The following is a 24,711-nucleotide window of genomic DNA, read 5'->3' as shown; positions in this document are numbered from 1 at the left end:
GAGGCTGTCTAGAGTCCTGTTCCCCCAAATTCTGCGTGCTCGGATCTTACCACGTACTTGTCATCTCCCTGGCTTGGTGTCTCCCTGAATGTCTTCTTCTCTGAGTTTTCTCAGTAAACCATCTGATAATTTAATTTATCCTGGTCCCTCCCTCTTTCTTTTAGTCTGAATACTTAATCTTTGAGCAATCCTATCAACTTTGAGATCACACTGAGTCAGAGCCCTTCACTGTAATGCTGATATCATGCCTTACTCGGAGTCACCGACATCTCTCTCGCCCGGGCTACAGAGCACTTTTCACAACCTTGTTCTCTGCTTGGCTTTTCCTCTGTTTTCCTGTCTGCCCATCCCTGTCCCCCTTTCCTATATTATAAGCACTATGGGCACCTTCTTGCCCTTCCCCTCACCCCCCTCCATGGCTCTGGCATCTTGAGCAGCTCTGGGGAACCTAGTAGGCCTCAGTTTTTGTTCATGGAGTGAACAACAAATTAGTACATTGTGAAGTGCATCAACTGTGTCTTGGTCTCGAAGCCGGCCCAGCTAAAATGCAGCATTTCCTGTGTTTTGGGGGCTATACAAGGAAGCTTGCAGTGGTTCAAAGAGTGATGCCATGAAATAGCATCGTCTGTGGGATTCTCTGGCCTCAGGCAAAGTGTGGAGAGGCAGCAGCAGGCTGGCAGCAGCTCTAGAAACAAAGGCAGAGGAGGCCTGTCACGTATCTTCCCTCCTTCCTTCCTTCCTTCCTTCCTTGTTTCTTCCCTTTCCTTTCCTTCCTTGTTTCTCTTTCTTCCTCCCTCCCTTCCTTCCTGCCTGCCTCTCTCTCTTTTTCTTTCTTTCTTCCTTTCTTTCCTTCCTTCTTTCTTTCTTTCTTTCTTTCTTTTTTTTCCACAGAGTCTCACTCTGTCACCCAGGCTGGAGTGCATTGGCAAGATCTGAGCTCACTGCAACCCACACCTTTCAGGTTGAAGCAATTCTCATGCCTCAACCTCCTGAATAGCTGGGGTTACAGGTGCACGCCACCATACCAGCCTCATTTTTGTATTTTTAGTAGACATGGGGTTTCACCATGTTGACCAGGCTGGTTCGAACTCCTGAGCTCAAGTGATCTGCCCACCTCAGGCTCTCACAGTGCTGGGATTACAGGTGTGAGCCACTGCACGGGGCTGTGTCACGCGTGTTCAACACGGGCCAACTGCATGTGTGTTCAATGAGTTACGTTTTACACGATGCCGGCATTTGGGCCTTGAATTGATCATTTTCTCCTTTGTGTGCTTTTCTGCTCATTTGGGTTTGAAATTTATGGGCAGTCCTTCATCCAATTTTACAAACATGTTGATTACGGCAGCCCCTTGCAAATGCGTTGTGAATTCTCCCTCCAGCAGCTAAAGCTTTCAAGTCAGGGTGCGGCCTTTTTATTGCTCGGAATTCCTTTTCAAAGTCAATTTGTCAAAAGAAATCAGCCTCAATTAATCGAATTGTCCTTTTTATTCAATATTTGATGTGTGGAATCTTTCCAGAAGCATGGTAACATTTTGTTTTATTAAAGAGTAGCTTTCACTACTGGTTTAAGAGAACTTTCCGGCTCCTTCCTCAGGAACTTGCTTTTAGATCAGCCGTGGAGACTTCAAACTCCAGGACTCTTAGCAAAGGGCATGTGAAGCAGCATCTGTTTTGCTGCCGCTGTGGACTCTCAGCTCCCTTTGATGTCTCCTTGTTCTTGGAAGTGTATATCAGCTCCCCTGACGTCTTAGTGGCCTAGGACTGAGGGAGAAGAATCGCTCTATGAGAAACAGGGAACTTACCCCGGTTGAACAAATGAACGACAAAAATCTCCTTAGCCGAGGGACAGCAGCATGTTTTAGCTGTGCTTTCTCGGAGCCGTGCTGTCGTGGGACATCACAGCACTCTTCCTCTTCCCCTGGGATTCCAAGAAGTTTTTTTTTATTATTATTTCATTTTTTAATGTATTTCAGCTTAACTGAGGATTAATTGACAAATAAAAATAGTATATATTCAAGGTGTAGAAGGTGATGTTTTGATATACATATACATTGTAAAATGATTACCCCAATCAAGCTAATTAACACATCCACCACCTTCCCTTTGTGTATGTGTGTGTCGTGACAACACTTAAAATCTACTTTCTCAGCAAATCCCAAGTGTACAGTACATTGTTGTAAACTATAGTCACCACGCTGAATCTTGGTTCTCTAGAATCCATTCCTCTTATAATAGAAAGTTTATGCCCTTTGATCAACAGCTCCCCATCCGCCCATCCCCTGGACCCTGGCAACCTCTGTTCTATTCTCTGCTTTTGTAAATCAACACGTCTAGACTCCACATGTAAATGAGATCATGCGGTGTTTGTGTCTCTGCACCTGCTTATTTCACCTAACATGCTGTCCTCCAGGTTCATCCACGCTGTCACAAATGGGCAAGATCCTCTTCCTTTTTAAAGCTGAGTAATATTTCATGGTACACATATTTGTGCATACACATATCACAACAAGAAAAAAAATTTTTTTTGAGATGCAGTCTCCCTCTGTCACTCAGGCTGGAGTGCAATGGCACGACCTCAGCTCACTGTAGCCTCCGCCTCCCGGGTTCAAGTGATTCTCCTGCCTCAGCCTCCTGAGTAGCTGGAACTGCAGGCATGGCCACCACATCTGGTTAATTTTTGTATTTTTAGTAGAAACGGGGTTTCACCATGTTGGTCAGGCTGGTCTTGAACTCCCAAACTCAGGTGATCCTCCTGCCTCGGACTCCCAAAGTGCTGGGATTACAGACGCGAGCCACCACACCAGCCAACAAGAACAATATTTGTGTCAGCAGAAAAACAGGACAGAGTGTTCTCTAATATTTTCCACAGTTATATTTAAGAAACACGTTTTGTGTTTTGTTGAAAGGTTAGAGAACAGTGATGAAACTACTAAATTTTCTGAGTGGAGGTTTGACAGAATATTTTGCTATGTGCATGGACACTTGCTGTCAATGGACAAGATATTAGGGTTCCTATGAAATTCTCTGTACAGTTGAGATACGTCCCTAACCAAATTCAGAGATGCCAAGAGAGAGAGGGATCAAAAGAACTCACACCTGTCATCACAACACTTTGAAAGGCCAGGGTGAGAGGATCGCTTGAACCCAGGAGACAGCCTGGGCAACATAGTGAGACCCCATCTTCACAAATAAAAACAAAAACTAAAAAACAAAGCTGCCTTACAGACTCCCTGGTTGGACAGATGGGAAAAGGGGCTCCTGTTGGGAGTGCAGAGCCCTGTGCACCTGCGGCCCTGCAGGGGGGAAGCTCCTGATTTAGGGGACTTCACACATCATTTCTCCTGGTTCACCAGTTCTGCCCAGTCCCCAGTTCCCCTTGTTTCTTCCCTAAATCATTCCAAGGCATGTGTCTTCCAGAGGCTGTCACTATGGCATACAGACTCCAAACTTGCAAACACATAACATGGTGCAGATACCTGCCCATGATGAAAGGGGCTTGCTTCTACCTACCACGTGAGCCTCTATAGGCCATAGCCTGTGCTGTGATGCTGTGATGTCAGGGCCTGGTAGGCTGGTGTCTTAGTCATGTGGGCTGCTGGAACAAAATACCATAGACTGCATCTCAGCTTAAACAACACACATTTATTTCTTGCCATTCTGGGGCCTGTAAGTTAGAGATCAAGGCTCCAGCAGATCAGGTGTCTGGTGAGGGCCTGCTTTCTGCATCATAGACAGCCCTGCCTTCCCTTGGTGTCCTCACAGGGAGGAAGGGGTGAGGGAGCTCTCATGGGCCTCTCTTATAAGGGCACCAGTTCCATTCGTGAGGGCCCCACCCTCATAACCTCATCGCCTCCTGAGGCCTGACCTCCTGATACCATCACCTTGGAGGTGAGGATTTTGACCTATGCATTTTGGGGGAACACAAACATTTAGATCATGACAGGTGGTGTGGAACTGGGGTTCCTGGATTCAGGACAGTAAGGAGGCTCAGCAAGGCCTGAAGTGAAATTGGCTTTGTTTTTTTTTTTTTTTTTGAGACGGAGTCTCGCTCTGTCGCCCAGGCTGGAGTGCAGTGGCTTCATCTCGGCTCACTGCAAGCTCTGCCTCCTGGGTTCATGCCATTCTCCTGCCTCAGCCTCCCAAGTAGCTGGGACTACAGGTACCCACCACCACACCCAGCTAATTTTTTGTATCTTTAGTAGAGATGGGGTTTCACCGTGTTAGCCAGGATGGTCTCGATCTCCTGACTTCGTGATCTGCCCACCTCGGCCCCCGCAAAGTGCTGGGATTATAGGCATGAGCCACCACGCCCAGCCTAATTTTTGTATTTTTAATAGACAGGGTTTTGCCATGTTGGCCAGGCTGGTCTCGATCTCCTGACCTCGTTATCTACCCTCCTCGGCCTCCCAAAGTGCTAGGATTACAGGCAGGAGCCACCATGCCTGGCCTGAAATTGGTTTTCTTTTGATACCTGGATACCTCTAAATCCTTTGGCTCTGACTTAGTCAGGACTATCCAAGGAAATCTACCACATGAGAAGCGCTGGACTTCACCCTACTCATGAGAAGTAAGTACTTTTTAAAGTTTTCCTTCTGACGATGAAGGTCTCTCAAAGCCCATGACATTCTCCCAGCTCCCTACCAGCTTGGACTGTCTCACTTTTTATGCAAAAGGAATCTTTTGGCTCCCTTCTCAAAAGTAAGCTCTACCTGGACACAACAGGACACTGAGTCACGGCCTCACTCTCAGCACAGCTACACCATGAACTCTGCCCGGGACCGCAGGTCCCATGTGTACATAACCATGACCAAGTTGGCCACAAGCACCGTGAGTATGGTGTGGGTCACCCTCTTCCCTGTCTCCCTGCTGGACACCCACCCACCCCTTAGCGCCTGCAGAGAAGTCCCCCCAGGAGTCCAGGCCTGGGTCCCCGTGGCCCTGGGGGGTTTGTGGCGACCCCAACACGAGCTCTCTGCGACTGCACACACAGGTATGCAGCCCAGGCAGCCCTTCCGTGAGCTCTTGGACTGGGGCTCATCTATCGCTGCACCTGTAACACTGGGCATTTTTCCCTGTAAACAGGAGACATCAGTTTAATAAGCATTGATTTCATTTAACAAGTTTGTACTGAGTAATCTCTGTGCACCTCAGTCCTAGGAATATGGCTGAAAAATGGTAAAAAAGCATCCAGACAGTTGTAAATTGACAGTCGAATCTAATTTGCATTCTGATAAGTAAGTAAATTAATATGCAAGTGAGCAATTTCAAATACATTATGAAGAAAAACCAACAACGTGATAGATGGGGATGGAGGGTGGGGGTGTGAGCTGTTTTTGATGGAATATTTGGGGGGATGCTTCTCAGAGTCTGAGTGAGATGTGGGCAGAGAGAAGGAGCCAGCCAAGTGGGACATAAGAAAGGGTTTTCCTGCAGAGGGGGCCTCTAGAAGCCCTAAGCCAGGATCAGCTTGGAATGCTCCAGAAACAGAAAGGATGTCAATGTCCCTTGAGAGCTCAATTGGGGAGTGGAGAGAGATAGATGAGTTTACAGACAAAAGGCTTCACACCTGCCTTCTCGGGGGTCCAGGGGGGATCTTGAGGGTCCAGGAAGAAGTGTGGGGCTTACCTGAAGAAAATGGGAAGCTGTGGAGGGTTATAAATGAGAGGGATATAATTTTTTTAGGTTTTGCAAAGGACACACTGGATGCAACATATCAGGAGAGAAGAAGTTGACATGGATGGACATTTTTGAACTGATGTTAAAATAAAACATTTGATTCCTTTTTCTGTACCTTAATGAATGCAGATGAACATACTCATTGTATGAGTCCATTCTCATATTGCTATAAAAAAATACCTGGGACTGGGTAATTTATAAAGAAAAAGGTTTGATTGGCTCACGGTTCCACAGGCTGTACAGGAAGCACAGCGGCTTCTGCTTCTGGGGAGGCCTCAGGAAACTTACAATCATGGCAGAAGGCAAAGGAGAGGCTGGCACATCTTACATGGTTGGAGCAGGAGGAAGAGAGAGCAACGCGGGAGGTGCCACACATTTTTAAACAACCAGATCTCACAAGAACTCACATAGGGACGACAGCACCCAGGAGGATGGTGTCAGACCATGAGAAGCCAACCCCACAAGAACTCACGATAGGGACGACAACACCCAGGAGGATGGTGTGACACCATAAGAAGCCGCCTCCATGGCCCTGTCACCTCCCACCAGGCCCACCTCCAGCATTGGGGATTACCTTTCAACATGAGATTTGGGTGGGGACACAGAGCCCAACCATATCACCCCCTCCTGTCTTGAAATGCCAGGGCTCCCTCCCCAGCCCCACCTGAAGGCAAAGTTCTAGAACCACCCTGAGACAATGAGCCAGTTGCTTCAAATTGAGCATGAAACGACTCAGCGTCCAGAGCAAAGGAAATACATAAAGTGCCTAAATGGGCCTAATGGGATCTTAGTAATCAAATATATCATCATCTGTACATTTTCCATATTACGGTGGGAACACTTTGTAGCCAGCCTAGCTCCCCTCCTGTTCCTGTTAGAATTTTGTTCTTAGAATAAATTTACATCCGTCCCCTGGTGCCAGGGTTCAGGCTGTGTTGCACTTTTCATTATAAGCCATGTTTACCTAAGGTTTACAACTTGGCTGTAAAAACCGGTTGGCACCGAAACTGGAAACTTGGCATGAACAAATTGGCATAAACATTGGCCGGAAGCAGTTTTTCTATCTAAATCTGAGAAAAACAGACTAGGTCATTTTCAAGTTATTTGTGTTATTCATGCATAAATAAAATGAAGCTTGACAGCTTCAAACAGTTGTTTGCTTTTGCGCTCTTCAAAAATAGATTGGATCCAAGAAAAGTAACATTTGGTAAACAAATACTCCATGACGGACTGTAGAAAAAACGAAAGGAAAAAAGAGTGGAGTGCAGTACATTAAATAGAAAGGGAAGATGGAAGCGTTTCAAAAGTCACTTTGTGTCAGAAAGTGGAGTCAGGAAAGGTATTATTAGGTGATTATGTGGTTTCTAGAGGCAAATTTAGAGATTCCTCTGGACTCTAAATTAATAGTGTAAACAAGCAGAGAACAAGCTTTCAAATAACATAATTTATTTTTTTGAGATCTGAAGCACATCTAAACACACAAGCTAACTAAATTTATGATGTTCAGGCAAGGAAGAACTAAGTGATTTCTAAATATGTTTTCTAACAGCAGTAGGCTTGGCCTGTAAAACAAACAAAAGGTTTAAAAACTGGGGGAAGAAAAAAATAAAATATAAATGATATAGTAAAACATCTTGGTTGAAAACAGTAGCATCGATGTCTGATCTTTCCACTCATCTATGTATCGAATTAAGTTTAGAAATGCAATTTGTGGGTTTTGAATTCCAGCAGCCAGTAGCAGCTCTCTAAAGAGGGAAAGTGATGGTGCCGACCGCTCCCCAAAGAATGCCTTTTTGGCAAATTTAAAAGTCAGCCTTGACGTCAAGTGACTCCTGAGAAGGCTCCGCATTGAGTTCTGTGAAGCGTGGGCAGATCGGACTTTCACTCTCGAAACTCTGTCGGGGGATGACTACAGACACAGTTTAGGGCAAAATAAAACCAAGCCAATTCAAACAGAAAGTAAAAATAAATCAGAGAGGAAAGAATTTGGAGGATGGACCAGGCCTGCTGGGGCCTGCGCTCTGTAACAAGCGCCCGTTGGGGAAGGAGTCGTCTCACAGGCTTGCTTTTTATTGATGTTCCTTCCTAACGGTTGTTAGCAGCAGTTAAATCCATATGGTTGTTCTTGGCAAAATGGATCTTGTCCTCTATTTGTAAAGTGTTGTTTCACCAAACTATAGGCAGAGTAATAGAATTCTATCATTGGAAGTGGAAGAATTTTCCACCTGGGGATTTCACCTGAATGGCACCTTTGGCCATTACCTGGCTGTTAGGATCAGCATGGTTCCATCCACGTGGTAATTCAAGCTAACAATTATCTTGGGACACATCTCAAAACTATTAACTCCCCAGAATGATCCACAGTGTTGATTCTCAGGTGGATGCTCCCAGTGTTTCCTCCTTCAGAGAAAGCTATGAAATCACTTGTCCACCCTAATATCAAGATTGTTCCAGCTGGGTGCGGTGGCTCACACCTGTAATCCCAGCACTTTGGGAGGCTGAGGTGGGCGGATCGCATGAGGCCAGGAGTTCGAGAGTAGCCTGGGCAACATGGCGAAACCTGGTCTCTACTAAAAATACAAAAATTAGCTCGGCATGGTGGTGCCTGCCTGTAATCCCAGCTGCTCAGGAGGCTGTGACAGGAGAATCGCTTGAACCCAGGAGGCAGAGGTCGAAGTGAGCCGAGATCACGCCAGCCTGGATGACAGAGCAAGACCCCGTTTCAAAAAAAGAAAAGATTGTTCCGATAGCAACTATAGCAATGCCATGTCATTGAGGATTCCAAATTGTCATGTGCTTCCTGGATAGGTTTTTACACCCCAGAGAGTTCACTTCCACATTGAGAAGTATGAATAAACACATGCAATGACTCCATTGACACTATTCTTTAGAGATGAAGAAATTAAAGACCTAGGGCACACTATCGGGGTTCCACAGACCAGAGACAAAACAACTCAGCAATTAACAGGCCTCACAGAAACGAGATTGGGAACCCCTCAGCATTTCTGCAGAATTTGCAGTTATTTCTAAGTGTATTCCCTCCAGGTGCACGGTTAGCTAATCTTACCAGTCCCATAGATTCCTTGAGGGACTGGTTTACGTCTTATTTTTGTATTCAGTTCCTAACATGGTGCCTGACACTCCAGGGCTTCAGCAAAATACTGATGCTATGATATGGGTAAGCGTTTCTATCTATAAATAGAGAGAGAGAGAGGTGTTTTGGTTTTGTTTTCTTTTAACAGACTGGGGAAGAAAAATGTTTGGAGGCTAAAATAAAATTTGCACCGATCAGCGTAAATGAGTGAGTTGTCTGGAAATGCCACATTGTAGATCTGAAATGCCATTATCTACAGGGAGCAGGTGCCCTCAATTGGGGACTTGATACAGTTTGGCCGTGTCCTCACCCAAATATCATCTTGAATTGTAGCTCCCATAATTCCCATGTGTTTTGAGAAGGACCTGTTGGGAGATAATTAAGTGATGGGGCCAGTTTCCCCCATAATGTTTTTGTTTGGACACTATGATCAGAGACAACTGATGACTTCTAAAACAGTCTGCTCTTAAGCTCAATATTCTACCACCAACAGACCTTGGATTTTGGGGAGTTAATGGGGCACTCAGATAATTACTGATGGAAACTCCAGGGGAAGTAGGGGTGGGGAAGAAGCGTAGCTTGTAAAAACTTTCCCATTTTTTAGTCCTCAACTTTCAACTGGGGGAAAAATATTACATTTTAAATCCAACCCACAGAAAGGAAAATTCATCAAAATCTCCAAGCCGAATGGGATCTGCGACCCTTTCCATGAAGACAGATCAGATAGGCCTGGCACAGCTTTCTGCTCTGCTCCCAAGAGCTGTGCAATGTGTGGTCCTTGGGCCATTCCTGCTGCATAAATGTGCATTCTTTGTATTGGAACCCAGAGTGTAGGAGCTAGTCGCTTTGACAGAGAATGAGGCTGGCCCTGTATCCATGTTAGACATTGCTTTCCTTTTCTTAAGATTTCTTCATTGTTACATAGTACATGTTGGGAAATGAAACAGAAAGCTAACTGCAGTGTTAATTCTTGGAACTGGCATGAAAACGAAGAGGAGAAGTGACACAGCGAAAGAGCTTACGTTTGGGAATCAAAGACCTGGATTCATTTTCTACCTCTGTACTTGCAGGATTTGTGCAAGATTTTGACCAATTACTTAACCCATCTGAGCCCCAAGGATCCTGACCATAAAATGAGGCTACTTCTTCCTACCTCTGGACAATGTACGGATTGGCGGGGGGGCAGAAAAAATTGCCCTGGATGTCCTCTTTCCTTTCTGGTGCCTATCTTCCCCACCAACAAACTCGGTGGCCTGGACCTCCAAATGTATCCTGACTCCGAGCTGCGTGATTTCTTTTTCTTCCAAGCCACAACCATCTCCATTCTGGACGGCATCCATGTGCTCCGAAAGCTCTCCTGCTTCCTCTCAGACTTCCCAACCATCTCTTCCCCAGGGCACCCGTGGGATCCAACGGCATGAACCTCATCACCTTATGCCTACTGAAGGCCCTGCTTGTCTTCCTAATGCTCTGCAGACAAAAGAACCCATGAACACCCAAGCAGAGGCTGGGCCCTGCCTGGTTCTGGCCTACCTCACCCCTCCCCTCTGCCCATGCCCCCCTTCACCCCTCCCCTCTGCCCATGCCCCGCCCATCCTGACCTTACGCCTTCAACTGCCCTGAAACACACCAGGTGCCCTCTGGCCCCCTCTGGCGCCAGCTTCCCCTGCTCCCCAGCCCTTGCCACAGGCCTCCCATGCCTGGCACTCCCAATGTTTACTTCTCATGTAGAATTTCTCCTCCTTGGAGACGTGAGATTGAGTCTTAATCTTTCAAGCCAAAGGAGCCTCCACACCTCTCTCCCCACCAAACGCTTTATCCATTTCCTTTGTATCACTCACCTGAATTCTGTTTGTATTTGTCAGTGCCCACAGAGTGAAAGTGCAGGGCCCTACATGAGCCCAGAAGGTGTTCTTTCCCGAAAATCTGGGAGAGAAGAGGCTCCTGGAGGTTTGTGAAGCCCACCCGCATGGCAGGTGTGACAGCCGGCAGGGCCCCCCCTGCACCCCGTCCCTGTGCCACGCCCAGTGCCATGAAACCACTGGACCACTATGAGACAATTGAGCTCGTTATTATAAAATCATCACATTTTTCTACTGTAAACTTATAGTAATATTCCAGTTTAGACACGATGAAGAGCATCCAGAGGAACTGAACAATGAGCTCCTGAGATGGACCGTGATGCCCGCGTGTGGCTTGGGTGTCGCATGGCAAGATGTGCACACGAGCAAGCGATGGTGAATTGTGAATGCTTCTGGCAAGGGCTCTGGCTGGACTGTATTTTCAGAGCTTTGTAAATCACCTAATTCCTTTCACATAAGAACATTAACGATGCGAGGAGGCCAGTTACATTTTCAGTTATACTTTATTGCATTTTAGAGGAAAATTATCTATTATGGTTGAATTTGCAAAGCTGGGTATTGCCAAAGGTCATGGGATTTGTGCCCCACAGCAGGAAAGACACACAGTAGAGACAGCTCTTTACTGCCTGTCTGAAGGGTGACTTGGTCTGTTACCTAGTTTTTGTGGCATCCCCAGGTTCACAGCCAGTCTGCCTCACTTCCCCTTACTGGGTGAGTGGCCTGTGGACAGAGGGTGAAGACACAGATGTGGAAGTGATGGAATCTCAGCCTCGAGACACCCTGCACCAACACCGGACAGGATGAGAGAGTTGTAGGTAGGAACGAGTCCAGCCAGGGCTGCAGGAATGACTCTCAGGACGTGACACAGCTTTCCATATCACAAACTACAGGAGAAAGCTGTGCTTTGGGTGGTACAATTTACGAGGGGTCCAATCTGTTAAATGTAGAATGCTTCAGTCTTATTTCTTGGCTGCTTGCTCACAAGAAGAGCTCAAGGATCGCCACCTGGCAAAGCTAAGACAGACGTTCATCTTCCCTCTCATCTGAGCCGGCCAGCCCAGCAGGAGCGAGTGAAGTGGCATGACTCCGAGTGCTTGGAGGAAAGGGCCAGGCATGCTGCTGGGGGCTCCACAATTGAACCCAAAACCTACTCTCCTCATCTGTTTTGTGTTGCTTAGAATACCTGGACCTGGGTAATTGAGAAGAAATAAAATGTATTTCTTACGGTTATGGAGGCTGAGAAGTCCAAGGTTGAAGGGCCACATCTGTTGAGGGCCTTTTCCTTGGTGGGGCCCCTCTCTGCAGAGTCCCAAGATGGCACGCTGCATCACATGGCGAGGGGCTTGAGAGTGTTAATGTGTTAGCTCTGGTCTCTCTTCCTCTTCTCGCACAGCCACCAGTTCCCCACTCATGATAGCCCATTAATCCATTAGCCCATGAAAGTATTAATCCACCGGCCCGGTGCAGTGGCTCATGCCTGTAATCCCAGCACTTTGGGAGGCCGAGCTGGGCAGATTGCCTGAGGTCAGGAGTTCGAGACCAGCCGGGCCAACATGGTAAAACCTCTTCTCTACTAAAAGCACAAAAATTAGCCAGGCGTGGTGGTGCACGCCTGTAGTCCCGGCTACTCCGGAGGCTGAGGCAGGATAATTGCTTGAAACTGGGAGGTGGAGATTGCAGTGAGCCGAGATCACGTCACTGCACTCCAACCTGGGCGATAGAGCAAGACCCCATCAAAAAAAAAGAAGAAAGAAAGAAAGAGAGAGAGAAAGAAAGAAAGAAGGGAGGGAGGGAGGGAAGGAAGGAAGGAAGGAAGGAAGAAAGAAGGAGAGAAAGAAAGAAAGAAAGGGAAAGAAACGGAGGAAAAAAAGAAAAGTATTAATCCACTCGTGAGAACAGAGCCCTCTTGACCTAATCACCTCTCAAAGGCCCCACTTCTAAATATTGTGGCCCTGGGGATTGAATGTCAACATGAGTTTTGGAGGGGACAAATATTCAAGCCACAGCGCCTTCCTGCTTCTTCTCCCACCCGCCATTCCTTGGCAGGTGTATCAGGCTCATAACTCATGGCTCAGTTTCTTCAGGCTGTTTCTTCGAGCTCTGATGCTACCCCCTTCCTGCTCAGCCTCCAGGGCTCTTGCCAAATGTCATAGGTGCAAGGACATCTTTCCTGAGCTTCCCCTGGAGTCGAGGCATTAGCCTCCTTTTAGCCTCCAAGCATGTTGCTGCCTTTGGATTCCGGCCCTCATGTGATTCTCACCGTTCCTCGGCCACCCTGGTTGTGCAGGCCTTCCTAGCATATAGTGTCAGGAAAAGCGAGGCTTGATGCCAAGCCTAGCACTCATAGATGCCATCCCCCGGCTCCCAAAGGCTCTCCCCATCCCGAGTACTCCAAGACTTCATTTCAGTCATGGAATTTCCTTCTACAACAGCTTCCTCCTGCACTGTGGATATAGGTCATGTTTACACATTTCCTTCTGCAGGCTTGTAAATCTCCTGTGCACAAAAACAGGCCTCATTTGGTTCCTTACAGCACCTAGGATGATATTTAGTGCATAATTGTGTTCAATAAAAGTTGAGAAAATATGAAATGAAGTAGGGGAAGAGCTCATTCTCTTTAGGACTAAGCAGATATGTCTTTCCTACCCCAAGAAAGAAATATGTTTGCCAAACTATTTCAACATGAATTAATCAATCATGATTCATAGTTTATGCAGTTCTTCCTAGATAGATCCAATCAAATCAAAGTCTCATTTCTTTTAATGTAGCAGGACACAGTTGACACCAGTATGCTGCACCTAAGGAAAGGCAAATGGTCTGGAGGGAATACATGCACAGACATAATTTTTTTTTTTTTAAACGGAGTCTTGCTCTATTGCCCAGGCTGGAGTGCAGTGGCAGGATCTCGGCTCCCTGCAAACTCCGCCTCCTGGGTTCACGCCATTCTCCTGCCTCAGCCTCCCGAGTAGCTGGGACTACAGGAGCCACCTGCTACCACGCCCGGCTAATTTTTTGTATTTTTAGTAGAGATGGGGTTTCACCATGTTAGCCAGGATGGTCTCAATCTCCTGACCTCATGATCCGCCTGCCTCGGCCTCCCAAAGTGCTGGGATTACAGGCGTGAGCCACTGCGCCTGGCCCAGACATAATTTTTAAAATGAGCCTTCTACTCTTTCTCACCCCTCCCTTTCTCCTTCTCCTGGTCCCAGCTCATTCCACCCAACAAGTTGACTTTCTATCAAACAGTCTGTCACTTGAAAGGAGGCAGGATTTCTATATTTACTTGGGAATCTACAGACTATAAAAAGCCCTTTATTTTGACGGGTAGCAAGGCATTTGCTATATTTATAATGCATGATTGCCATTTTTCTGCAGGTATTCTTTTCTCCATTTAGAGTAAAATCCTTCAGAACTCCAATGTCTTATCTTTGTGTCATCCAGAGCGCCACGTAGAGTGACTGTGAAGTCAACAGTTGGGTAAATTGCATTCATCAATTTTAAATGTCATTGTGATATATCTTTTCAATATGTGTAATAACATATAAAATACACATGGAATCTAGTTACAGTCAAGTTGACAGTCTCTCATGGGGACAATTTAAGTATTAAAAGCTATAAATATATATTTACTAGTCCTTTATTTTGCTGTTGTGTATTTTGGTAGTTTCTCTTACAATTCTCTTAATAACTGCTTTAGTCTCTGAGCATAATAAGTGTCATATATTTATTTATATATTTGTATTTTTTTCACTGTAAACTCAGTTAAAACATAAAGGAATCAGGGCAAAAGCAAGACAAAACTTTTTCTGTTGAAATGCAGATAAGCAGATAACGTAAACCCAGACCAAAATGCACCTTATATGCTATTATGTGCACAGTTAATGATGCTTGCGCGGGATGTAGGACAGCCAGGCACTGGGCCAGCTCTATGAAGATGTGTGGTTATCACCAGATATTGCTGGACTTAAAATAATATAGTGTGTCTGTGTGTGTGTGTGTGTGTGTGTGTTTAAATGTGCACATACAGGCTGAGGTATGTGTTTATTTTTCTGGAAAAATAATCAAGGAAAAGCAACAATTTTGGGGGAAGAATGTGATGAAGGGAAAAGTTTATTTTATAGCTGTCTAGTCTGCTTAAATGTTCTATGTGAAGGTCACTTATTGTTAACCATGAAAAAAAGTCAGTACAAGTTATCTTGGTGCAATCAAAATCACACTTCTTTATACGCCTCTGTATTTTAAAATCAACTAAAATCGATGGTGTTTTGGGGGGTTTTGTTTTGAGACAGAGTCTTGCTCTGTCTCCCAGGCTGGAGTGCAGTGGCACGATCTCGGCTCATTGAAGCTTCTACCTCCTGGGTTCAAATGATTCTTCTGCCTCCGCCTCCTGAGTAGCTGGGACTACAAGTGAGTGCCACTACGCCTGGCTAATTTTTGTATTTTTAGTAGAGATGGGTTTTTCCATGTTGGCCAGGCTGGTCTCGAACTCCTAACCTCAAGTGATCCTCTTGCCTTGGCCTCCTGAAGTGCTGGGACTTCAGGAGTGAGTCACCACACCCGGCCCTAAAAACAAGTTATCTTAAAATAACTAAGTTATGACCTATCTGGGGCTTTGATTAATAGATAAATATATGAATGTAGAGAATTTACTTAAATCTTACACATTCTTTTAACACCTTTCCTGTACTTTATAGGTTGGCATCGCTATTTCCACTGACTTGCTGAATATTCTGTAGCATGAAGTAGAGAGTTTCTTTGCAGATCTTCTATGCTGGTGCGGGATGCTCTAGATTCTTCACCAGGTGCGGGCAGTGGGCAGGCCACCATGTGCTCTAAGCGCCCAGCATAACTGAGCCAGCCCTGCTGCTGAAGGGAATCCCAGGAGACAAAAATCACCTGCTTTGGTTGCTGGCACCTTCATCACCCAGGAATTTTACAGTTAGTGTGCTAACTGCTCCGAAGCTTATCATCATCTTTACAGTCACCTACCACTTTACAGATGCGGGAAGGAAAATAAGAGCTCAGACACACCGCCAGGTCAGGGAGGCGTCTTTGCTGACTGCCATCAGAGGGCCCAGCTGCAGCTTTGCCAGGTGAATTTTCTTCTCACCCACAAGAATTTTAAAAAGCAGAGACGGAGATGCCTACATCTAGAAGAAGAGCTTGTTGACATGCACTCAGGGTTTTCGTGAGGAATGAATCGTGTTGGGAAACCCCTGCCTACTGGCCACCTTATCTATGCTCCCAGCACTGAAAACCCTGAGAATTTTCTTCCGCTGCCAATTCCAAGAATGTAGCACATTGCATCACGGCCATTCTCAAAATGAAGGCCCACCCGTGGGAATAATTTAGAATATGCTGCAATGGGAGGGGGGCGAGGTTGGGAGGGTAAAGCTTTTGGAAAACTGTTATTTCTTTGAAAAAGATGATGTGATGTTTCAGGCAATTTTGGCAATGTATTACTATTTCAAATCTCTTTCCACCTAAATGTGCCAATGATGCCTCAGACATATTAATTCTGGAGATCTCCTTCTTTGTTAAAAGGAAGGTAAGCCATCCTATCTTGTTACCAAAACCACAAAGTTTTGGGATAAAAGGAGTGATGTAAAACAGCCCCAATGCCTCCTCTCCTAACAGCAGGGGTCATATCCACCTCCTCGTGATGATCGCATTAAAATTAAAGAATTCATGCAAAGTGCACAGAACAGCAGGTGGCCAATACCTCTTTGTCTACCACAAAGAACACCACCAACAGTAACAGCCTCTTAGTGGTATGATCTGAGATTTGAAAGAGCTTGGGAAAAAAGACAGTTGTGGAGGGAATTGTGGATGATTCAAAGTGTCTTGCTCTACCACATTCCTCTCCATGTATCCATATTTATAATTATTCCGTGACACATTTCAGATGGTTTTCATTCATGAAGCTCCCTGGAATGTACACTACATATGTAAGAATTATAAAGGAAGGAGAAGAACTCAGCCTGGAGAGTATATATACATATATAATAAGATATATATGGCCAAGGCGGGCAGGTCACAAGGTCAGGAGATCGAGACCATCCTGGCTAATATGGTGAAACCCTGTCTCTACTAAAAATACAAAAAAAAAAAAAAATTAGCCAGGCATGGTGGCATTGCACCTGTAGTCCCAGCTACTCGGGAGGCTCAGGCAGGAGAATCACTTGAACCCGGGAGGTGGAGGTTTCAGTGAGTGGAGACCACGTCAGTGCACTCCAGCCTGGGCAACAGAGCGAGACTCTGTCTCAAAAAAAAAAAAAGATATATAAAAATCATATATTTGTAATATATAATAATATAAAATAAGGAGATAAGTAATTCAAGTTGATAAAATGCATTTATTCCATTAAAAATATTATTATAATTAGGATTCAGTTTTTACTGATATCTCCATTGCTGGCACTAAAACAAACCTCTGGACCAGTATAAACTAATTCAGAATTATTTTTTGCTTGCTTCCTCAAAAGATCTCTTTTCCTCTTTCTGCATTGCAGCTGCCTGTCTCTGGGATCCTGGCTCCTGTGTGGTGACGACCCCTTCCATCCCATGCCTCCTGGTGAATCCCAGCCTCTCCAGTTCTTAGTCGGCCTGGCCCTTGAACTCTGACTGCAAGCCTGTGGCTCTCCTGGATTCCACATTCTAGGACCTGGAGTTTCTTCACATTTCACTGGCTGAACCCCACAGCACTCCGTCCCCTTTTCATTGCTATTGCTCTACTGTTTCCTGTGGTCCCTGATTATGTTGGGCCTCTCAGAGGCTTCGGGTAGACTTTTCTACTATACTGTGAGGCTGTGGCCATCTGCATGTACAACACAGGAAGGCTCTTGTGGTGATTACAGTCATGAAAACCTTTGTCCCAGCACATAGGCTGAAGGATAATTTGACATGAAGGTGAGATTTGACTCCATTTAATTGGACATTAAATGAAACACATAGCATGCCTTTATTTGGTATTTAAATTATATCTTAGAGAAAATACTTTACATGCTGGGTGCAGTGGCTCACGTCTGTAATCCCAGCACCTTGGGAGGCCAAGGCGGGTGGATCACTTGAGGTCAGGAGTTTGAGACCAGCCTGGTCAACATGGTGAAACCCCGTCTCCAATAAAAATACAAAACTTTCCAGGTGTGGTGGCACACACTTGTAATCCCAGCTACTCAGGAGGCTGAGGCAGGAGGATCACTTAAACCCGAGAGGTGGAGGTTGCAGTGAACTGAGATCATGCCACTGCACTCCAACCTGGATGACAGAGCAAGACTCCGTATCCCAAAAAAAAAAAAAAAAGAAGAAGAAAATACTGTATATTCATAATATTTTTGTCTGACATTTGACATTTTGAGTATCTGGTATTATAATTCTATCATAAACAGTGGCCCAAGAACATACATGGAACTTAGGAAGCTTTTTCCCCATAGAAATATAAAGTTATTTACAAATTAACCTTTAACATCCATCAGTTCGTACACTGGGAACTGATTTTACACAATTTTTACTCTGACCCACAGGTCAAAAGCGACACCATCACCTCCTGAAGGCAAGTCCACACTGGGCCCCAGGAGCTGAGCTGCTGCTTTTCCGGATGACACATTTCCTCACATGCTTCCATCAATTCTTTCTGTGGTCACCACACTCCATGTTAATTACCACATCCTTTGCCTTGCCTGTGTTGGATTCTATTAGTGGCTCAGCCTAAACTCTAGACAAAATTTAGTCATCCCGCTCTACTCTGACATGGGATAGTCAAGAACAACTATGTGGAGACCGTATTTGGCGATTCCATGATATTAGAGACAGAAGCTTGGGCTGGGGGGAAGAACAAGCCATTTGAGCAGTGCCCTTCCCTTTCCTTCCTTGAGGAATTCTTATCAATGTGAGGTCATTAATACCTGAAAGACCAAGAATAAAATAGGGGTTTTGGAACGAGGTGCCGGGCAGGTAGGAAGAAAGGGTTGGAAATGTTGACACGAGCCCCACCCAGCTCATCAAGGGAGCACATTTGGGTTTGAGCCCAAAGCTCTCAACAGATGAAACCCCATCTCTACTAAAAGTACAAAAATTAGCCAGGCGTGGTGGTGGGCGCCTGTAATCCCAGCTACTCAGGAGGCTGACACAGGAGAATAGCTTGAACCCGGGAGGCAGAGGTTGCAGTGAGCCAAGATGGCACTGGTGCAATCCAGCTTGGGTGACAAGAGCAAGACTCCGTCTCAAAATAAAGAAAAAAAGAAAGAAAGAAACCAGCTGGGCACGGTGGCTCAAACCTATAATTCCAACACTTTGAGAGGCTGAGGTGGGCAGGTTGTCTGAGGTCAGGGGTTTGAGACCAGCCTGGCCAACATGGTGAAATCCTATCTCTACTAAAAGAACAAAAAAATTAACTGAGCATGGTGGCATGCACCTGTAATCCCAACTACTCAGGAGGCTGAGGCAGGAGGATCACTTAAACCCAGAGGCAGAGATTGCAGAAATAAATAAAGAAATAAATAAAAAGAAACCATTTCTGGAGTGGCCTCTCTCCATGCATCCCTCCAGAACCCACAGAAAATGATCAAGCTGGGGGTTCTGCATGCAAGCCCACCCTCTCAACTTCTTGCTTTCTGCCTTAGATAAGACTAAAGGATCACAACGTGGCAGTACTCCTTGGAAAATTCTTAATAAATACATAGAAGTGTGCAGGGCAGGGCAGCCAAGGTCTGGACATCCCAAGTCTATGCCGTGAAATAGTTCAGAATAATCATTCCAAGACTCCCACAAACACACAGCAGTACTGAGATGAACACTGAGTTTCCACGATTGTTACAAACAACAACCACCTGTGGGACGTGGCTGGTTCCCTCTTCCTTACGGTGCAAGGGGCACCATTCCTCAGCCTTAGATATCAGCCTGTTATTCTGGCAGCCAAGCACTAGTGCTTCACCTCGGCAGGTGCACTTCCATACCCACAGGTCAGCCAGTGACCCAGACTGGACAGATAAATGCCCTAAAATGGGTGAGGATTGGTAAGAAAGCAGGAAATCATCTCTTCTTGAGATCCAGGAACTTTGCAGGCGCTGCCTTTTCTACCACGCAGAGAAAGCATGTCTGAAGATGAAGCCAGCATTATGTGAAGCAGAATTGCAAGACACACACTGAAAAACAGAATTCCAGTAATATTGTCGAGCTCCTGGGTTTGGCAGTACCTAAGGACAGCCCAGTCCTGGAGCTGCTACCTTACCTGAACCCCTTTGGTTTATTCTAACATGATGACCGAGTGTGGTGGCTCATGCCTGTAATCCCAGCACTTTGGGAGGCCAAGGTGGGAGGAACACTTGAGGTCAGGAGTTTGAGACCAGTCTGGCCGATGTGACAAAACCCCATCTCTCTTAAAAGAAAAATACCCCCCAAAAAATATTAGCCAGGCATGGTTGTGAGTACCTGTAGTCTCAGCTACTCAGAAGGCTGAGGCAGGAGAATCACTTGAACCCGGGAGGTGGAGGTTGCAGTGAGCCGAGATCGTGCCACTGCACTCCAGCCTGGGCAATGGACTCCATCTCAAAAAAAAAAAAAAAAAAGCTGTATTTCTGCTACTTATCATTCTAAGATTCCTGACTACTGCTCCACAATTTTTTGAAATAGCACGTTGTAGAAATCACATAAAAACAAAAACTGCAGGCTATATTCACAAAGGGTCAATATCAATCATGCAAACTGCCTCTTATCCATTTATCTATCACTTCTTAATTTCATAACAGAAAATTAATACCTTATTTTTGAAATAACTTTTAGTTCTTGTAAGAGTCTTCTAATTAAATCCTTATGCAATGTAATTGAAATAACACCAGAAACACGTGGATTTGTCAAGTAGTCAATGTGTATTTTTATAGCACATTAATTTTTTTTGTACTCAGGCTGATAACGCTGGGTAGTTTTCTCTTTAAGCAAAAATAGCAGGTGAGAGCTGTGTACTAACAAGATGAAATCGCCATATCGGCCATCAGTTCTAGGTGGCATGAATCCACATAGACCCTATGACTTAGAGAATATGAGGTGCCTAGTTCAAGATGGGGGTTCATCTACATACAGAGAGGGAGGAGGCTGTTCAGAAAAAGGAACATTTTCTTTTCTTCTCTTTTCTTTTCTTTCCTTTTCTTTTTTGAGACGGAGTTTCACTCTGGTCGCCCAGGTTGGAGTGCAATGGCGCAATCTTGGCTCACTGCAATCTCCACCGCCCAGGTTCAAGTGCCTCAGCCTGTCTCAGCCTCAGCCTCCCGAGTAGCTGGGACAACAAGCACACACCACCACGTCCAGCTAATTTTTGTATTTTCAGTAGAGACAGGGTCTCGCCATGTAGGCAAGGCTGGTCTCAAACTCCTGACCTCAGGTGATCCGCCCACCTCAGCCTCCCAAAGTGCTGGGATTACAGGCATTAGCCACTGTGCCCAGCCAGAAAGGAATGTTTCTAACCTATCCCAAGTGTATCCTTGTCTAGAGCAACACCAGAATATCATATCAAAGTGGAGGCTGCTGGGAAACATCCTTTCGGTAGGGAGGGGTTAATGGACGAGGATGGAACACGTCTTCTAAGGCAGTCAAAGAAATGGGGATGTGCAGGCACCAAAGCACAGGGCGTGTGTTACATGATGGAGAAAAAGAAGATCTTACTAGGTGAGAGGAAAAGAAAGAGGGAGTAAATATTTGTCACTGCTATTTAAAAATAAAATTAAAAAGAGGCCAGAAGCAATGGCTCACCCCTGTAATCCCAGCACTTTGGGAGGCCAAGGCGGGTGGATCACCTGAGGTCAGGAGTTCGAGACCAGACTGACCAACATAGCGAAACCCTGTCTCGACTAAAAATACAAAAATTAGCCAGATGTGGTGGTGGGTGCCTATAGTCCCAGCTAGTCGGGAGGCTGAGGCAGGAGAATCATTTGAACCCGGGAGGCAGAGGTTGCAGTGAGTTGAGATTGTACCACTGCACTCCAGCCTAGGTGACAGAGAAAGACTCTTTCTCTAAATAAATAAATACTGAAAGTAGATTTCCTCTATGAATTAACTTGAATTATTTTGTCCATCAAGGCACAATCCAATGATCCCAACAAATAATTCAGCACACATTACGATAGCTATGATCCAAATGTCAAAGGGGAAAGGTGGATTGAGGGAGAAAAATGTGTGTGTGTAAAATAGTTGACGTGTACAGTGGACTCAGCACTGAGAAACAAGAGGAAGAGAACTTAAGTGACCACATTTTCTTCTAGCCATCATCTCAAATAACATTTGGAAAACAATTTTAGTAATTTTACTTTTAAGATAAAGTAAAATACTGCTAAATGCAATTCTGTTTCAGTGGGTGTAAGCTTTACTTTATAAACAGAGTATATTGTTCTATATTCTGCACTCTGAAATTCTTAAATAGTTGATGTGTACAGTGGACTGCAGCACTGAGAAACAAGAGGAGAGAACTTACGATGACCATGTTTTCTTTTATCCATAATCTCAAATAACATTTGGAAAACAATTTTAGTAATTTTACTTTTAAGATAAAGTAAAATACTGCTAAATGCAATTCTGTTTCTGGTGGGGGTAAGCTTTACTTTATAAACAGAGTGTATTGTTCTATATTCTGCACTCTGAAATTCCTGCACTTGGTAATGAGAAGCCATCAGTGAAATTTGCTTGCAGCTAAATTAAACCCCTCAATCAGCTTCTGACTATGCCAGTTAGTCTATTATAAGAAAGTATTTCTTTTTAACATAATATTATATATATATGCTCTTGCAGATGTAGGTCTTAAAAGTTTGAGAAGTGCATGATTTATGCATAGTCTTTCAAAAGAGAAACTTTAATAGCACTTTTGATTCATAAATGTTTTGTTTTTTTCCTAATACTTTAACAGTAGAACAGAGATATGGATCATCCCCAGTCATTTTTTTTTCATTTATGTATACAGATGTAGGTAACCCCATTTATTTGGAAAGTGACTGTGTTGTATTTAGACAGAGCAAATTGGGAAACAGAAGTACTATAAATGTGAACTGCATGTGCTGTGTGTAGCTCCACTTTGGCATCCTAATAATAGCAGAGTTTCTGAAGCTTAGGTATATTCTTGGAGTGACCCAATTCACTCAATCACTTCCCAGATACAATGAGAGACTACTGAAGGGTCCAGGACCCTGGCAGATTGGAAGCCTTTGTCCATATTTCAGAATATCTTTGTTCCAATAACAATAGGTGACATCCTGCATAATACAGGGCCATTTGTAAAACTGCCTACCAAAACTTCCTGTTTAGAACGATGCAGAGGGATTTCTGAAAAGCCTGGATAGGTTAGTGAGAAAGGAAGCCAGACAACGCTGGGATTTCCAGGATTTTCTGTCCTTGAAGATGAAGCCAAATGTGCAGAGGTCAGGAGAAATGGTGCTATTTCAAAGGGGCAACCAACACCCATTGTTAGGACTGAGTTTACACCTCTGTGAGCTAACCAAAGCTATTTAGAAGACAGACATGCTTGTAACTCAGCTGGATCCAAGCCCTTTTTTATAGCTCACCAAGCATCCTGCTTATCTTCTTCAAATTTGAAGCTAGGCATTGAGTTGGTCCTTTTCCAAAGACCATCATGTATGAAAATAAAACAAATTTTCCTCAAATTCTCGAAAATGTATTATTGCAGTTTAATTTTGGTGTTTAAAACTTGGCAAATAAAGAAAACAAAGCAATATATCTTCTTAACAAAGTATCACTAAACAACAAAGTTGGAGTCATCACAATTCCTGATTTAAAATTTTGTTACAAGGCTGGGTGTTGTGGCTAATGCCTTTAAGCCCAGCACTTTAGGAGGCCAAGGCAGACAGATTTCTTGAGTCCAGGGGTTTGAGACCAGCCTGGGCAACATGGTGAAATGCCATCTCTACCAAAAAAACCACAAAAATTAGCTGGGTGTGGTATGTGCCTGTGGTCCCAGCTACTCTTGGGAGGCTGAGGTGGAAGACTGCTTAAGTGCTTGAGCCCGGGAAGTGGAGGTTGCAGTGCACCACTGCACTCCAGCCCGGGTGACAGAGCAAGATCCTGTCTCAAAAAAATAAAAGAAATTACGTTACAAAGCAATAGTAATCAAAACAGTATGACACTGTCATAAAAGCAGACACATAGCCGAGTGAAACAAAGGAGAGAGCCCAGAACTAAACCTAAATATATGTGGTCAACTAATTTTTGGCAAGGGAGCCAAAAAAACACAATGGGGAAAATATGGTGTCTTCAATAAAAGGTCCTGGAAAAACTGAATCTCTAAATGCAAAAGAATGAAATTGGACCCTTATCTTACACCATACTGAAAATAAATTCAAAACGATAAAATAGCTAAATATATGACTGGAAATCATAAAACTTTCAGAAAATAACATAAGGAAAACTTCTTGACATTGGCCCTGGAAATGATTTTTAAATATCACATAATAGCTCAGGCTACAAAAGCAAAAATAAATAAATGGGACCACATTAAACTGAAAAGCTTCTGCACAGCAAAGAAAGCATTCATCAAAAAGAAAGGACAACCTACACACTGAAAAAAAAATTGCAAATTATATATTTGACAAAGAATCAATATCCAAAATTTATAAAGAATTCTTATAATTCAATAGCAGAAAAACAAATAACCCAATTTAGAAACAGGCAAGGGAGCTGAATCAACGTTTCTTCAGAAAAGACTTAAGAATGGCCAACAGGTATGTGAGAGGGTGCAAAACATCACTAATCATCAAGGAAATGCAAATTAAAACCACTATGAGATGGCTATTATGAAAAAGACAAGCGATAACAAATGTTGTCAAGGGTGTGGAGAAAAGAGAACCCTATTATGCTTTTGGTGTGTATGCAGATTGGTACAACCACTATTGAAAACAGTGTGGAGGTGCCTAAAAAACTTAAGAATAAAACTAACATATGAACAGCAGTTCCTCTTCTGGGAATATACGCAAAGCAGATGAACTCATCACTTCGTAAAGACATCTACACTCCCTTGTTCATTACAGCATTATTCACAATGGCCAAGATATGAAATCCACCAAAGTGTCCATCAAGGCACAAATG

The 24,711-nt window shown here is 44.4% G+C and overlaps 1 long non-coding RNA gene across 1 annotated transcript in view; it reads right to left on the bottom strand.

The window, feature by feature from the left end:
* Nucleotides 1-1,466: 1,466 nt before the first annotated feature.
* The window catches only part of LOC107976895 (uncharacterized), a 30,815-nt gene continuing 7,570 nt past the window's right edge, over nt 1,467-24,711 (bottom strand). The window contains exon 2 of the long non-coding RNA XR_001721188.3: nt 1,467-1,761. This is a non-coding gene — a long non-coding RNA (uncharacterized LOC107976895). The remainder of the gene's footprint in view (nt 1,762-24,711) is intronic.

The sequence above is a fragment of the Pan troglodytes genome, chromosome 8 (genome assembly GCF_028858775.2).
Source record: "Pan troglodytes isolate AG18354 chromosome 8, NHGRI_mPanTro3-v2.0_pri, whole genome shotgun sequence".
NCBI classification, from domain to species: domain Eukaryota; kingdom Metazoa; phylum Chordata; class Mammalia; order Primates; family Hominidae; genus Pan; species Pan troglodytes.
Note: the sequence above shows the minus strand (reverse complement) of the source record. Positions and strands in the feature narration are given on the sequence as shown.